The 14,817-nt window shown below is 37.6% G+C and overlaps 1 long non-coding RNA gene and 1 other non-coding gene across 2 annotated transcripts; one reads left to right on the top strand and one right to left on the bottom strand.

Moving 5' to 3' along the window:
* Positions 1-10,059: 10,059 nt before the first annotated feature.
* Positions 10,060-13,604, bottom strand: LOC140149717 (uncharacterized). Its single transcript, XR_011858715.1, has 4 exons — positions 13,469-13,604; positions 12,319-12,419; positions 11,696-11,884; positions 10,060-10,711 (listed from the first exon to the last, which is right to left on the bottom strand). It is a non-coding gene; the product is annotated as an uncharacterized lncRNA (long non-coding RNA).
* Positions 13,605-14,375: 771 nt separating this feature from the next.
* Positions 14,376-14,447, top strand: Trnav-gac (transfer RNA valine (anticodon GAC)). Its single transcript has one exon. It is a non-coding gene; the product is annotated as a tRNA-Val (tRNA).
* Positions 14,448-14,817: the final 370 nt, after the last annotated feature.

Raw genomic sequence — 14,817 nt, 5'->3', positions numbered from 1 at the left:
CGCTCGATAGTAAGCACCTATCGAGTTTTTACGGTAGTTGGGGTTGGAAACAATAAATTTGTTCGAGAACCTGGAATTGGAGAATAGTTGCAATTTTTTGTTGTTGCTTTTCTTGATTATTTTTTTTTATCAATTTCTTGATTATTTTTTTTAATCAAATAATAAATATCTTTAAAATCGTTTTCATGACCATAACCCGACATTTAGATGTTAATGATCATAACCCGACATTCAGATGTAATTTTAAGAGGCTATAAACGCGTTTTGGTTTTGGTCAAAACTTTTTTTTTAAAAGCTTTGACTAAAACCAAAACGCGTTAAAGCATAATTATGTTAATAACGTTTCGAAAAACGTTTGTTTAATTTGTTTATTTTAGAGATACGGTATTTCGACTCGGTGACTACATTTCAACCGTGAAGAACTATGTAACAAATACACAGCCTTTTCCGTTTTAAAAATATTACGTCCATTTCACAGTGTTTTGGTATGTCATAGGCTTTGAAATTACTCAATGATGACAAGCGAGTCATGGCCCAGAATTTTGGGTAATTTTGACCTAATTTTAGCTCTAAAATAAGTTTCCTAAGCATTTTAATGCTATTTGATGTTTGATATCTACTTGTACTCAAACTCAGAAAAATAATGGAGTTAAAAGAAACCAAACCAATTACCATTTTCTCAATTTTGGGTCAATTTCAGCCATCATATTTTAAATAGCTCAGTGATGACAAAGTGACATCAGTCGGATTTTATGTCACGTCAGAGAATCAGAAACAGTCAAAATTTGTAACTATGCTGCAATTCCACGTTCACCTCAAATATACCCCGACTATGGGGATGGAAAAATGTCTTGAAGTACAGTGAATCCCGCACCTTTTGACGACATAATAGGTTTATTATACAAATGCGCACGAAGCTCGCGAACATTTTGCTATATTGAAGCTAAAAATATGATGAAATATGGTGCAAAAGTGGAATAATTGGCATGAAGAGCGCAAAAATGGGCACTTTTTAGGATAATGAGGTTAATTTGACAGAAACCCACATACAGGCGTTACGTCAACATGGTCAACATGGGGGATGATTGGATGTACCGTGCCCATTATCAAATGTTTTGGTAGATTCCTCTCCCAAGGAATCATTGCATATATGCCTTTCTGTTGTTGCGATCGCCAGGAGTTGCCAACCCCACTTTAAGCATGCCTTAAGGGATCTAAAATGAGCGTTTATTGCGTTTCGACAGTATTTTTTGTGGGACATGAGAGCACCTCAGACTCTGAGGTAGGCTCAGACCTATCGAATTGCATTCTGAATACGAAGCATGTCTTTCTGATATCAAATAATTTTCATTTTTGAAAATCACGATATATACAAATTTTATGACAAATTATAAAAATTTGATATTTTTCAAATTTTGATATATAACAGTCCTCGAAGTAAATTATATAAATCTAATGATATATTCTTAAAGTGTATGTAGCAGGGAGGAAAAGCCGACGGTCAATTGAAAATGTTGACCTTTCATATTGAAGATATGGATTTTTTTCCCAAAAAGACCTAATTTTTTTGGGTGTTTTGGGAAACAAAATCCATATCTTCAATACGAAATGTCAAAATTTTCAATTGATCGTCGGCTTTTCATCCCACCTACATACACTTTAAGTATAAATCATCAGATTTATAAAGTTTACTTCAAGTACTGTTAAATATCAAAAATATCAATTTTAATGATTTGCCATAAAATGTGTATTAAATTGCGAATTTCAAAAATCAAAATTATTTGATATCAGAATGACATTCATCGTATTCAGAATGCAATTCGATATGTCTGATGTGCTCTGATGTCCCAAAATAAATACTGTCCAAACGTTCATACCCCAGCCCTTAAGTGCCTCCTCTAGTTAGACTTTTGTTGCATAAACATGTTTGTTGTGTGCCATAATCAGTGCACCTAAATTTTGTTTTACCACGCATGTTGACAAATGGACAGTTGTCAACGACATTGTTTTGATTGTAAACACTATCATCGTGAGAAAGGCGTGGGGGGGGGGTGATACTAGCGATTTGCGAACTGTGTCTATAATATTCATGAGGCCTGTGAAATTTTCTAGAAACATGAGAAAAGGGGTAATGTGACATTTTATCTGAAAATGGACCATACGGTAGATGATATTATTTAAAGCATCCCTATTGAGTTTGTCGAATGGCATAGAAATAATTTAAGCACGGATTTTTAATTGTCACTGCACGGATTTTTAATATCACTGCACAAACGTGCCCGGAGGCACGTTAAAATAGCCCCTGACGGAAGCACTGATTTCACAAAAACCTAGCGGTCAAATGGCTCCGTTTTAGCTGATAAAATGTGAATTTTTTCAAGTTCTTTCCCCCGATTCAAACATCAAGATATTAATAGATTTCGCCCAAACTTCTCAAGGGGCTGTGGATTTACCCGATGTTTGCGTAATGTAAGGTAGAAAAACGAGAACTGCCGCATTCTCCTGTGAGCTTCGATCAAAGTGCAAAATGTGACCACTTTAAACTTCAACGGCTTTTATTTCAATGTTCATTTTCTCGGTATTTTTTGAAATTCGCAATGTAATACACATTTTATGGCAAATCATTAAAAATTGATATTTTGATATTTAACAGTACTTGAAGTAAACTTTATAAATTTGATGATTTATACTTAAAGTGTATGTAGGTGGGATGAAAAGCCGACGATCAATTGAAAATTTTGACCTTTCGTATTGAAGATATGGATTTTTTCCCAAAACACCACAAAAAATGTCTTTTTGGGAAAAAATCCATATCTTGGCGAAAAGAAATTTTTGCGATGAATTTTTTTGCATCAAGCCCCCCCCCCTTACAAGTGTTTGTGAACGGTCCCTTTATCTGAGATTTTGATTGCTTCTTGATTATAATCAATTATAATCTTAATTATAATTATCAAACAAAATCAGAAAAAGGAAATATTTCTTGTTCGAGTCTTTAGTACAGTTTAAACACTCACAAATTTGATAAACCCTCGATTTGGGTATAGAATAGTGTAAAATTGCACATTTTCGCGCGCTTCGCGGGAAATTAACCAAATGTACATCAAATTTTACTTCAAATATTATGAAATGGAATGAATATGCTCGCACTGCGAGCACATCATCTCATAACATTGGTCCGAACTAATGATCACTTGGCAAATTTTTTTCTTGCCCTCCTCCGGTCAAAAATTCAGGCACGCTCCTGATTTCAACTCTTATTATTGGGCCCCCAGGATATTTTGCTGACAGGGCCCTTTTCCTTAAATCCGCCTCTGGGTGTAAATGGTATGCTTAGCCTGAGTCGCTCGGCCTATCTCGAACAAAATCGCCACGCGTAGCTGTTGAAAACGAGAGGATTCGCCGTACTATCACGGCAATTTTTGACACGAAGATATAGGGATGATGACGCTGTGCCGTATACGATAATCCTTGTATATATACCGATACACTTGCTGTTTATGGTGAGACACAGTTACCGCACAAATTATATACCAACTTATGAGGCGGGATAAGGGTCAAAACTCGAAGAGCATACGGTCGAAGCTCGTCCTCGGTAAATTCGGAATCAACAGCATACGGTCGTAGCTCATCCTCAGTAACTTCAGAATTAAGAACATACGGTCGTAGCTCGTCCTCGGTAAGTTTGGAATCAACAACATACGGTCGTAGCTCGCGGGTCGTCCAAGGTAAGTTAGGAATCAAGAGCATACGGTCGTAGCTCGTACGGTCTACGTCCGAGCGTACACAGTATGCTCTGATTGATTCTCTGATTGATTCACTGAATGATTCTCTGATTGATTCTCTGATTGATTCACTGCATGATAATCCCAATTCCCCAATCATCCGAACAGAATTACCCGTAATTACCCGCCAGGAATTATTATGAGGCGGGATTAGGGTCAAAACTCGAAGAGCATACGGTCGAAGGTCGTCCTCGGTAAGTTGAGAATTCAGTGAATCAATCAGAGCATACTGTGTACGCTCGGACGTATACCGTACGAGCTACGACCGTATGCTCTTGATTCCGAACTTAAGGGGGTGACACTAAATTCACGGTTGTTCTATTAGCAACGCAAAACCTATGACAAATTCCGCTGGTTTACTATCTAGAAAGTGAGGCCAGTTATCGATCCGTTATGAATTATTCATGTTCGACCCCTTGGATCATGTTAATTGATATTGGCAAATAACAACGTTGTTAGTTTTGCAAACTTTGCCTGTTCAATGAGAGTATAGCGCGCCCCCAATACATCTGGGCGCAAACCAGGCGAAAACGATCCAGTTTAATGAAATGGCGGACGGATATTCCCATCAGGCACCAGTGATATGTTTTTTCAAAGAAAGTCTACTAATTTGATATGAAATGACATTTTGCAATAGCAAAGTCAAAATTAGGACTTGCGGTCAATAATATGAAGGAAATACGTGACAGAGGCAAGGTGTGAAACACAAGTAGTATTTGAAGTTAAAATAACCTTTGATACCCGACCTGACCTTCCATAGCTTTCCATCATGGCGCCGTAGACGTTTTTATGTATTTCTATATGCTCTCAAGTAAAATAAAATACCAAACTGCACTAAGCAGACAGAATGTTACTTGGCTCCCAGCATGAATTATTGATTTTATACGGAGGTAAAGAAATACACAGTTCCCTGCAAGCCGTGCACCATACTCTAAATACTTCGGTAAATCTGAATAATGGTCACATGTAGACATATCACGTGTTCGGGAAATCACGTGGCAACATTTTAAGATTTCAGACTTGTTTACTAGTTAAATTGTCATTTGTACTATTGATTATTTATCTTTGTTAATTAATATATCTTTTAAATGCTGATAAATCGTGGTTGGCTGCCCATATTATATGTTAAATTCAATGTTTTATGAATATAATTCTACCACGCAGAGGGGTCACACAGCATAATTTCACACTACACGATTTAGCTAGATTTGGAGCTTTGCATTTCAAATTCACGTCAATTTTAAAGTTTATACACTTAATATATTTAATATAATACTTATTTTTTTGTTATAACAAACTGGAACACGAAATATACTAGCTTTTTTCCTATACGGAAAGGGGCTTTATACACATTCACTCAGCAATTTGACATGCCTGGCGCATCAAGACATTCTCTGTCTGGATAACATGACTGTCGCCCTCAATACGTCTGGGCGCAAATTTAAATAACAATACGCTATTTACATATGAATGCGGCTTCATGCTAATTTCTAGCGCCGCTTCCAGGCCTATTCCGTGACCGTATGTTGTTGATTCAAAGTGACAAATTTGAGCTCGGGGAGTTATATAAACCCTGTCCCACTTCCTTGAATAACGGAATCGCAGCTCCCTGTCTGTTTATAGTGGCCGTATACGGAATGATTATACTGCAATATCCATCGATTACGAAGGATATCAGTTCCGTATAATATGTGCGACAATAACCGGTATTGGTCTGTTTATAGTGGTGACTAATACCGTATAATATTAAACAACCTCGGTCGAGGTTTTCCAAAGTTTAAAAAATAACGGTTAGTTAATGAAATAACGGTTAGGTAAAAAAGAACAATAAGAAGGTGAAACATTACTCGTTGACTGCCGATAAACGTCCCAATAAATCGGACTTAGTCACCGGTCAGTTCTCATGATAGATTTCCATGGCTAACGATGGTTAACTATGAAAACATGTTAAAGGACATCAAGATAATTTTCTTAAGTTATTTATTTTGAGCTCTTTCGAGTATCGACGAGTAATGGATATATTCTGTAGATTTAGGTTTTGTCTGTGACTGCTAATGTGAGGCCGTCGTAGGTCGTACGGGGCTCAAACTCGGTGGGTGGGTGTAGCTCTGTCCTGGCAAGAAGATGTTTATGTTCGTTAAGTCATCCGACCCCGGGGCCCCCTCCCAGGGGTCATTTGAGGTCAAATGACTAAAAACTGTCATATGGGCATGAAACTAGGTCGTACGGGACTCAAACTCGGTGGGTGGGTGTAGTTCTGTCCTGGCAAGAAGATGTTTATGTTCGTTAAGTCGTCCGACCCCGGGGCTCCCTCCCAGGGGTCATTTGAGGTCAAATGACTAAAAACTGTCATATGGGCATGAAACTAGGTCCTACGGGGCTCAAACTCGGTGGGTGGGTGTAGTTCTGTCCTGGCAAGAAGATGTCTATGTTCGTTAAGTCATCCGACCACGGGGCCCCCCCCTACCAGGGGTCATTTGCGGGCAAATGACTAAAAACTGTCATCTGGGCATGATCCTAGGTCGTATGGGGCTCAAACTCGGTGGGTGGGTATAGTTCTGTGCTGGCAAGAAGATGTTTATGTTCGTTAAGTCATCTGACCACGGGGTCCCCTCCCAGGGGTCATCTAAGGTCAAATTACTAAAAAGTGTCGTATGGGCATGAAACTTGGTAGGTACAGTCAACATTTAAAGCAGCATTTTTTGAAGGTCATTTTGGGTCATCCAAGGTCACCACGGGTCATCTGAGGTCAAATTAGTAAAAGCTCATATATGGGCATGAAACTTGGTAGGTACAGTAAACATTTAGAGTTATAAGTTTAGGTCATTTTGGGGTCATCCAATGTCACCCTGGGGTCATATGAGGTCAAATTAGTAAAATTGTCATATGGGCATGTCACCATCAGCCTGGTAATCGCGCCCAGCCGAGAACCGCCAAATATGGGTAACCGCCTAGTCTATTTTAAAACTGATGCATCAATGACTATGTTCATCATGTCATATAGAGGCCTTGCATGCGACGTATCATCCCGTAAATATGGCGGACTACTCAAATGCATTCAACAAAAGCATGATTGCAATCTACCGTGACAGTTCGTCTCACACATAATCCTGCACTACGATCAAATAGGTTGATGACAACATTTGATTGAATGGACTGCACTCCGCCATAACTACGGTGAAGGACACCGGTTGAAAACCTTTGTTTGGAGCCAATCAATAATTTCATGCAGGGCCTCTATTGTATCATTCTCACATAGATATAGAAATACTAAATTCGTTCACTATCTATATTTTTACTTCTAGTAGAGCTCCAATCTAAGGGTTAAAGTTATGTTTAGGTTAGGTTAGGATTTTTTAAAAGTACCCAGTACAGTGAACCTTTATGGTACAAATGCGCGCGAAAATTTTAGCATAGGCCTATTGAAACTAAACTGGTGAAATGTGGGACAAAAGTGGAATAAATTCGCGCAAAGCGCTAAAAATGGCATTTTGTGGCTATAAAATGGCCAAATATGAGGTTAATTTCGACACAAACCAATACACAGGCGTCAATATTGGGGGGTGATTATATTGACCATCCCCCTGGCAAAATATTGTGGCATTTATCCCCCGATCTACGCCTATGTAATTTAGAGCCCTGTGACTCCATCGGTCTCCCTCTCCCTCTCTCTCCTCCCCCCCCTCCTTCCTTTTTTTCTTCCTCCCCTTGGCGGAAACTCTAATAGGCACAAAGGACCAATATGCGATACGTAATCTATTTCCTCTTCTTTCTATATCTAACCTCCTTGGGCCTACATATTAGTACTGATATATCATACGCTGGCGAAATTACGTAATTAATCGGATTAATTAACATACTGAGCAATAGGTGAAAACAATTTTGACAAAAGGAGTTGTCCTTGTCAATTTGTAGACATGTACTTTTGATTATTTACATAGCTTCTTCTCCAATCACTGTGTAAAACATCCATCCAAAAATCTGATTGCTATTATTATATGGATGAATGGACATATCACAAAAGGATTGCTTATCTCAATAGGGCATGTACTTAAGCATTTTTTTTAACTGACCGGCGTTATTGGGCGTTTTATCGGAGGTCACCGAGTAATGCCGAAGATCAAAATCGATTTTATGTATTGTGTATGTATCATAGGACGCTCGTATTAATTGTCTCTATGCGCTTGAGAATTCAACAATATAAATAATGGTAGCTCTATTATAATACACATTAATGTTTTAAGCAGATAAAATTCCAAAATATAATACGTTTTCTGCCTTTGCTTGTCACGTGGTAGGCCTATGTTGAAGTTGCGATTATATTTTTAAATAAGTTTCAGATGAATAACAAGAAGACAAGTGGCCTAGTGGTCTAAGGCGCTAGGCTCATAGAGTAAAAGCGTTGCGCCGTGAGTTCGAACCCCGCCTCTGCCAAACTTTAAAAGAAGTAAATTAAAATTTGAATTTTTTTAATTTCATATTTGGGAAATGTGACTGGGATAATTTATGTATGGTGTGGAGTGTCTTTATTGGGCGTTTTATCGGCAGTCAACGAGTAATGTTTAGCAGCGCGACGAGGTTTATTTACCCGTAATAGAGTTCTATTGAATTCGCTATTGTATCCGCTATTGTGTTCTATTCATAAAAACTACTGCAGGAATCGCGGCAATTCCTGAAATACACATTTATTGCTGGTTTCTATACCGCCGGCGTTTCGCAATTATTAATTTTCAAAATGATTTCACTGGATGATTGGGTGGTGTAGTAGCCTATTGTTAACGCATCACAATGGGTTTGAATGCATCATCAACTTTCATTCTTTTAGGTGACAGAAATAAATAACATTTTTGGGCCCATCCATGTGACTTGTTTATGCAGGTCCTAAGGTAGGCTCGCAATCACATGCTTTTTATCTTTTTACATGAAAAAGGCATTTCGTGATCCACAGCCTCATCCCCCACTTTTCTCAAAAAAAAGTTGAGATTTTATATCACTGGAAACCTCTGGCTACATAATGTTTATGTACAAAATATTTCTTGCAGATTAATTCGTTTAGCAAAGATATCGTGAAATTTGAATTTCGTTCTGGTGCACCAGAACGAAATTACAACGCATTGCCTATGGAGCAGTGTAATACACATAATCATGCATAACTCGCGAACGCAAACTCGGAATCAACTGAAATTTTGGGAATAGGTTTTTTTCATGGATATCTAATGAAAAATGACACAAATAGAGGATGCTAGGATCACGAAATACTCCTTTAATTGTCAATTCAATAATCCATGTCAGGCCTAATTTAGGGCCAAGTAAAGCAGGAACAGCACTTTTTTTCCAAACTGCTGATAGATTTATCAGTATCAAAAGATTAGCTCCCTTGATGATGTTATGAAGAAATCATGTTTAGCGAAGTTCAAGCGAGATTACAATGTTGAAGCTAAACTCATGTTTGTGTAAAAATACGTTACAGATCCTTATAAACATTTACTAACATTTTGGCTGAAAAGGGGATTAATTACATATTTAATCAACGCCATGTTGGTCACCTTTTTGGTATAAGCTAGACGGGAGAAGGTCATCTTATGTATTTGAATCCGTATTTGGGTCATATAATGCCACCATGGAAATAGTAGATGAGAATGAACCACAACGATTTTTATTTAAATGAAAAACGATAATACTATGTAAATGTTAATTATTATGCTCGATACAACAACGTATTACACCATCAGGTTATGATAGATAGGAACAAAGTTGATGTTGTGCCTTACGATTTAACAATAGAGGTGATCATTATGTTTAAAATCATCATCTTCTTCTCTGGACCATTGTGTTGCGATGAACCACCTTTGAACATTTGTAAAGCAAATTATAGAGACACGTAGGTCCGATTTCTCAAAGAACAGAGTGATCAGGTTTCCTAAGCCAGTGGGCTATCACTATCAATGTTGATCCATTATATTGATTTATCTTTCTAGGTGATGCAATGGTATAGGACTAATTAGGTTTTAGCTTGACGGCTTAACATTAAGTCTGACCAATATCCATGCTTCGAGAAACTGGTCCGTACAGTATAAATACTAAAACTGAAGACATATCCACTGTCTTAAATACCCGGCTAGCCCTATATCACACTTTCTATGATAACTGAACAAGTACATTTCGCATGGAACTTTAGTTAAGGTAATAACCATTTGCTTTGTTTATAATTATTTCAATTAGTCACCAATAATTATATGTACAATTTTTGCATTGAATATAATGTTACTACCGGTAATTGATTCGGAATAATGTGAAATTTGCTACACAACATTATACGAAATATTATTATTACATTACTTCAAGAAGTTAATCAAAATGACACCCCTTATTTCAAGTTTCGATTTCTGTAAGAACCCATACCATTCCTCTTGTGTGTCAGCTTTATTTATCTCAATATTTAAGTGTAAACACCGCTATAGGTCATGTGCCCCTCTAACCCATCTAAAATATTATTATTTTATTTTATTTAATGCAAATTCAAGATAAGCACAAGCTGCATTATACACAAATATATAGCCTTTATTCTAATGCTTCACAACTTGTGTTTTTTAGGGCCGATCAATATTTAAGCCAGGTAGCTGATGGAATATGTTAGGGAAATGCTAAATTTTTGTAAGTACAAAAAAGACGCACATATTTTTCATAAATAAGAGGGAACATGACATTCTAAATAACAAATTGTTTAGAAAATACCAAGAACGCGGATTTTTCATCAAATATACGACGGTTTTTTTCAATCTCACACCCCTGGCGCAAATAATGATCGGACCCTTATGATGTGTAGCCCTCCGTCACTTTCAGCTGATCGTCTTTAGCTAGTTTTTTGTTTATACTTCCTCATTATTAACTTTAATCAGCCGATATGACAAACCTGGTTCAATACCGACCTAAAATCAGAATTAAAAAAAGAAGATAAAAACGCATTTTAAAACAAGTTATTTAATGTTATTTGTGTACTGAAATTAAAATGTCGATTAAGTAGAGGCCTAAATCATTTGTAATGCAAAATGTATGTAAGAACAACTTGTTACAACACGCCCCCAATGACGCCTCAAGATATATAGGCTACATATTTAGTGCGTACAAATTCGGGCAAGTATCACACAAAGTATTTTGCATAATTATATACCCTCTAAAAACTGCGAATATCTAGGTATGATGATACATCTACAGGACAATCAAAAATTTACTTTAAATGAACGAATTAACTTTACACCACAAATTCTGATACTTGTTTTCATTCTTAAACACTTGAGAAAGTTCCTGCAATCTTATTGGTTCTTAGCCGTTTATTATGACACGATGAAACACGGCTCAGAAACACAAACCAATCGCTCGCTCACTCGCTCGTGTTACATATATCTGGACAATTTTAAGGTTTGGAAATAGGTTCCGATGCAAAACAAAACATGAGGTGTGTGTGTGTGGGGGGGGGGGCAATGATATTGGCAGGCCGAAAGGAGCCCAACAACATTGCTGGGGACTGCACACTGGACAACCTAGGTTAATCATGCTCTCTTGAGCATAGCTAGTCTTTCCTTTCTTCCTTTCCTTCCTCCCTTCCTTCCTCCCTCCTCTCTCTCTCTCTCTCCTCTCTCTCTCTCTCTCTCTCTCTCTCTCTCTCTCTCTCTCTCTCTCTCTCTCCTCTCTCTCTCTATCGCCCTCCCCTCTCTCTCTTCTTTCTTTCTTTCTTTCTTTCTTTCTTTCTTTCTTTCTTTCTTTCTTTCTTTCTTTCTTTCTTTCTTTCTTTCTTTCTTTCTTTCTTTCTTTCTTTCTTTCTTTCTTTCTTTCTTTCTTTCTTTCTTTCTTTCTTTCTTTCTTTCGTTCGTTCGTTCGTTCGTTCGCTAATTGACGACGGGGCTCACACTTACCTATTTACCACTTTAAGATTACGGTACACTGCTACAAGGACTATTATCTGAGTGTACCTGGACCAAAAAATGAAGGGGTATTTTACAGAGTGCAGTGGAAGGCCACTGAGGAGCGAAGTCTTCTATCATTAAGGCTACAGCATACAATCCTTCTTCATAAACTGCTTCATAGCGGAGCGTACAGGTGGCCTGCAATGCATAAAATTGAAACGCAAGAATCTCGCTTATTGAATAAAATCACACCTCGAATCCAATGAACAAAAATCTTAGGTTTATAGTCCCTCTCTTTTCGAATATCAATTTAATAGTATTGTAGCTTGTATTGGTACATCAATGACATAGATAAGCATGATAAATGGTAAAGGAAGGCTATTATAGGTCACCATTAATTGCTTTCACACCCCGGGGTTTCAGACATTTTTTTTTCATTCTTTAACTAAGCTGTCTATTAAATATCAAAGAAAGGCAGGACGATTATTGACTCACAATCATACCTTTATTTTGAGATCGAGCACAATTATTTTAATGAACATGATGAAGGACACAACGTTAACTGAGAAATGACAGATTCATGCTATATTTTGAATTTCAGCAATTAGCCACATAAATTGTGGAAAACTTACTTCGTCCAATAGCGCATTGGGAAAGGCTTTACAGACACCGCCACATTCGTCATTTCCTTCGGCCCATCGACATCTTACAATGTCTCCGTCAGGGTCAAGAGCTGAGATTAACACAAAAACAAGGAAACCATATGTGACCTGCTCCCACGAAATGAGCGTTAAGTCGTAAGTTGGGAGTTTTGAGAAGTTCCAAATGTTGAGTTGATGTTCTTTGTTTGAAGACACCATAGGTTTTTATTTTGTAAGCGTTCCGAAACTTTTGGAAATGGTGCAAATACTCTCTTTATATTATATTGTATTGTATTGTATTGTATTGTATTGTATTGTATTGTATTGTATTGTATTGTATTGTATTGTATTGTATTGGCAGTGGTATATCCTTTGTGAATGGGGACATAATTGAATACAGAGTACAGTATATTGCCGTATGTCCTCAGTCAAAGATCTAACAGATCGCTGAGTTTTATCAAACGTAAACTACGGGATGCACAGAAGAAATCAAGAGCACAGTCTACAGATCACTTGTCAGACCTTCACTTGAATACCCTTACAACATGGACCAAATCTACCGACCATCTTGAAGCTTTGTCAAAAACAAATACGACAAGGATAGAAGCGTCACCGAAATGCTATAAGGCCTGTATGATTTATATTGAACTACGCACAGACTCAACGGGTAGACGTTAATCCACAAGCCACAACATAATTTACAGGTTGTCGCTGACCACTACGGCCCACATCATTCCATAAACCATTAAACAACTACTCAGGACATATCACAATTGACCTTCGCAGCCAGGATCATCTCCCCGAGTTTCGTACGGGTTACAACGAGACAATTAGTAGTACGTTCCTTGTCCGTCCAGGGGAATTTTAAGCTAACTCAATTTTTGCACGAGAGCGTACTAAACCACAGATAGGATTCGAACCCGCTACCTCTCGCACTATAGTTGATGAACGCCTTATTGATTGAGTTAACTTGACTGCTCATTTAATCTATACTACAAGAATTTTTTTCAAGAATGTTCTTTTGCGGCCAGATAATTTTGCTTGGCACGCACAAATTCTGTATCTTTAAACATATAACGTTGTCACAACGTTGTGACAACGTTGTGTGTAACTCGGGTAATAAATATACCCTGTTTCTTACTTGGAATAACAAGAGTGTGGTTGCATCCATGCTGCATTCGCTGAAGAAGTTTGAACTCGACTAGTGGAGAAGAATTGGGACTATGTGTGTCACTCCTTATTGTCAGATTAACCGTCGCGAGTAGAGACCAAGAGGGTGTCTCGATACCACCTTCATGTACTACCTTAACCCAACCATATCCACTATACCTAGGAAAAAATCCGATAAACATCAGCAGTCACCACAAAATATACAATCAAATGACTTCATGTTGAGGATAATTCACTGAGCAAAATGCATTATTCAAACGCACAAGACCGTTGAGTGGATCAATTGATTATAATAAAGCAATAGGTGATTAATGTCTGTATTGATACTTTTAATTAGTTTGAGTATTTATTTTAGAGTATGTCACAGATAGGTAAACGTATACTTTTTCTGGATCGCCATGACAAGAAGAATAATTTGGAGAACTTTTCAACAGCATTTGAGCAGTTTGAATTATGACCTCTCCATAAGTCCAGTAAACTTATTTTTGATGTTGGTGGTCTTGAGAAGCAAAATCCATAAACTATGGACACCAAAACAACGTCATACCCACTGGCAGCCAGACTATACAGTAAGGTTACGTATTGCTTTCAATAACTTTTTGCGTAATTATTCTTTCCCCTGTATATTGATATATTAAGAATACGATTAAGCATCATTAATTTGATCTCGTGCGCTAGTTTGTACTGTTTGAATGTTTTCATGTTCCAGTGTATGATGCGTAGGCCTCTTCCCTTGTTTGCATGATTATATTAGGCTGGCGGGTAAGCATCATTAATTGATCTCGTACACTGGTATGTAATGTGTTGTTTGTACTGTTTACCCCGCATGACTGCTCATATCCATAAGTACCAGAATTGAGTCCTGTTTATCAGGGACAGCCTATGTAGCTCAGTGGTAGAGCGCTCGCCCGACAAGCGAGAGGTCTGGGGTTCGAGTCCCCGCACAGGCAGGTATGTCCGGAGTTTTTACTCTGGTATATCTGCCTATGCATGTAATGTTTCCATTTGTAAATTCATGTTTAATTGTGCTAGTGTGCGATGTGTAATTCTTCTTTCCCCTGTTATCTAATGTTCTTTTAGAACATTTATGTATGAAATGACTTTCAAATTCTGTCTGAGAGCTGATAGTTTAAAATAAAGACACCACATCACTTTTTGTCACTTGCTATTGTCAAATTAGTGTACTAGGTGTTCAATTAGCAAGTGCCACGTTCACAGGAGTTTTAAGTTGCATCCAGTTAGCCTTTTTTTCCAAGGCAGACACTTTCTGCATAAATGTCTTTTGGGCATTTTAAAGAGAAAGATTAAATATGATTACAG

This window comes from Amphiura filiformis, chromosome 4 (genome assembly GCF_039555335.1).
Source record: "Amphiura filiformis chromosome 4, Afil_fr2py, whole genome shotgun sequence".
NCBI classification, from domain to species: domain Eukaryota; kingdom Metazoa; phylum Echinodermata; class Ophiuroidea; order Amphilepidida; family Amphiuridae; genus Amphiura; species Amphiura filiformis.
This window is presented reverse-complemented; position numbering and strand designations above follow the sequence as displayed.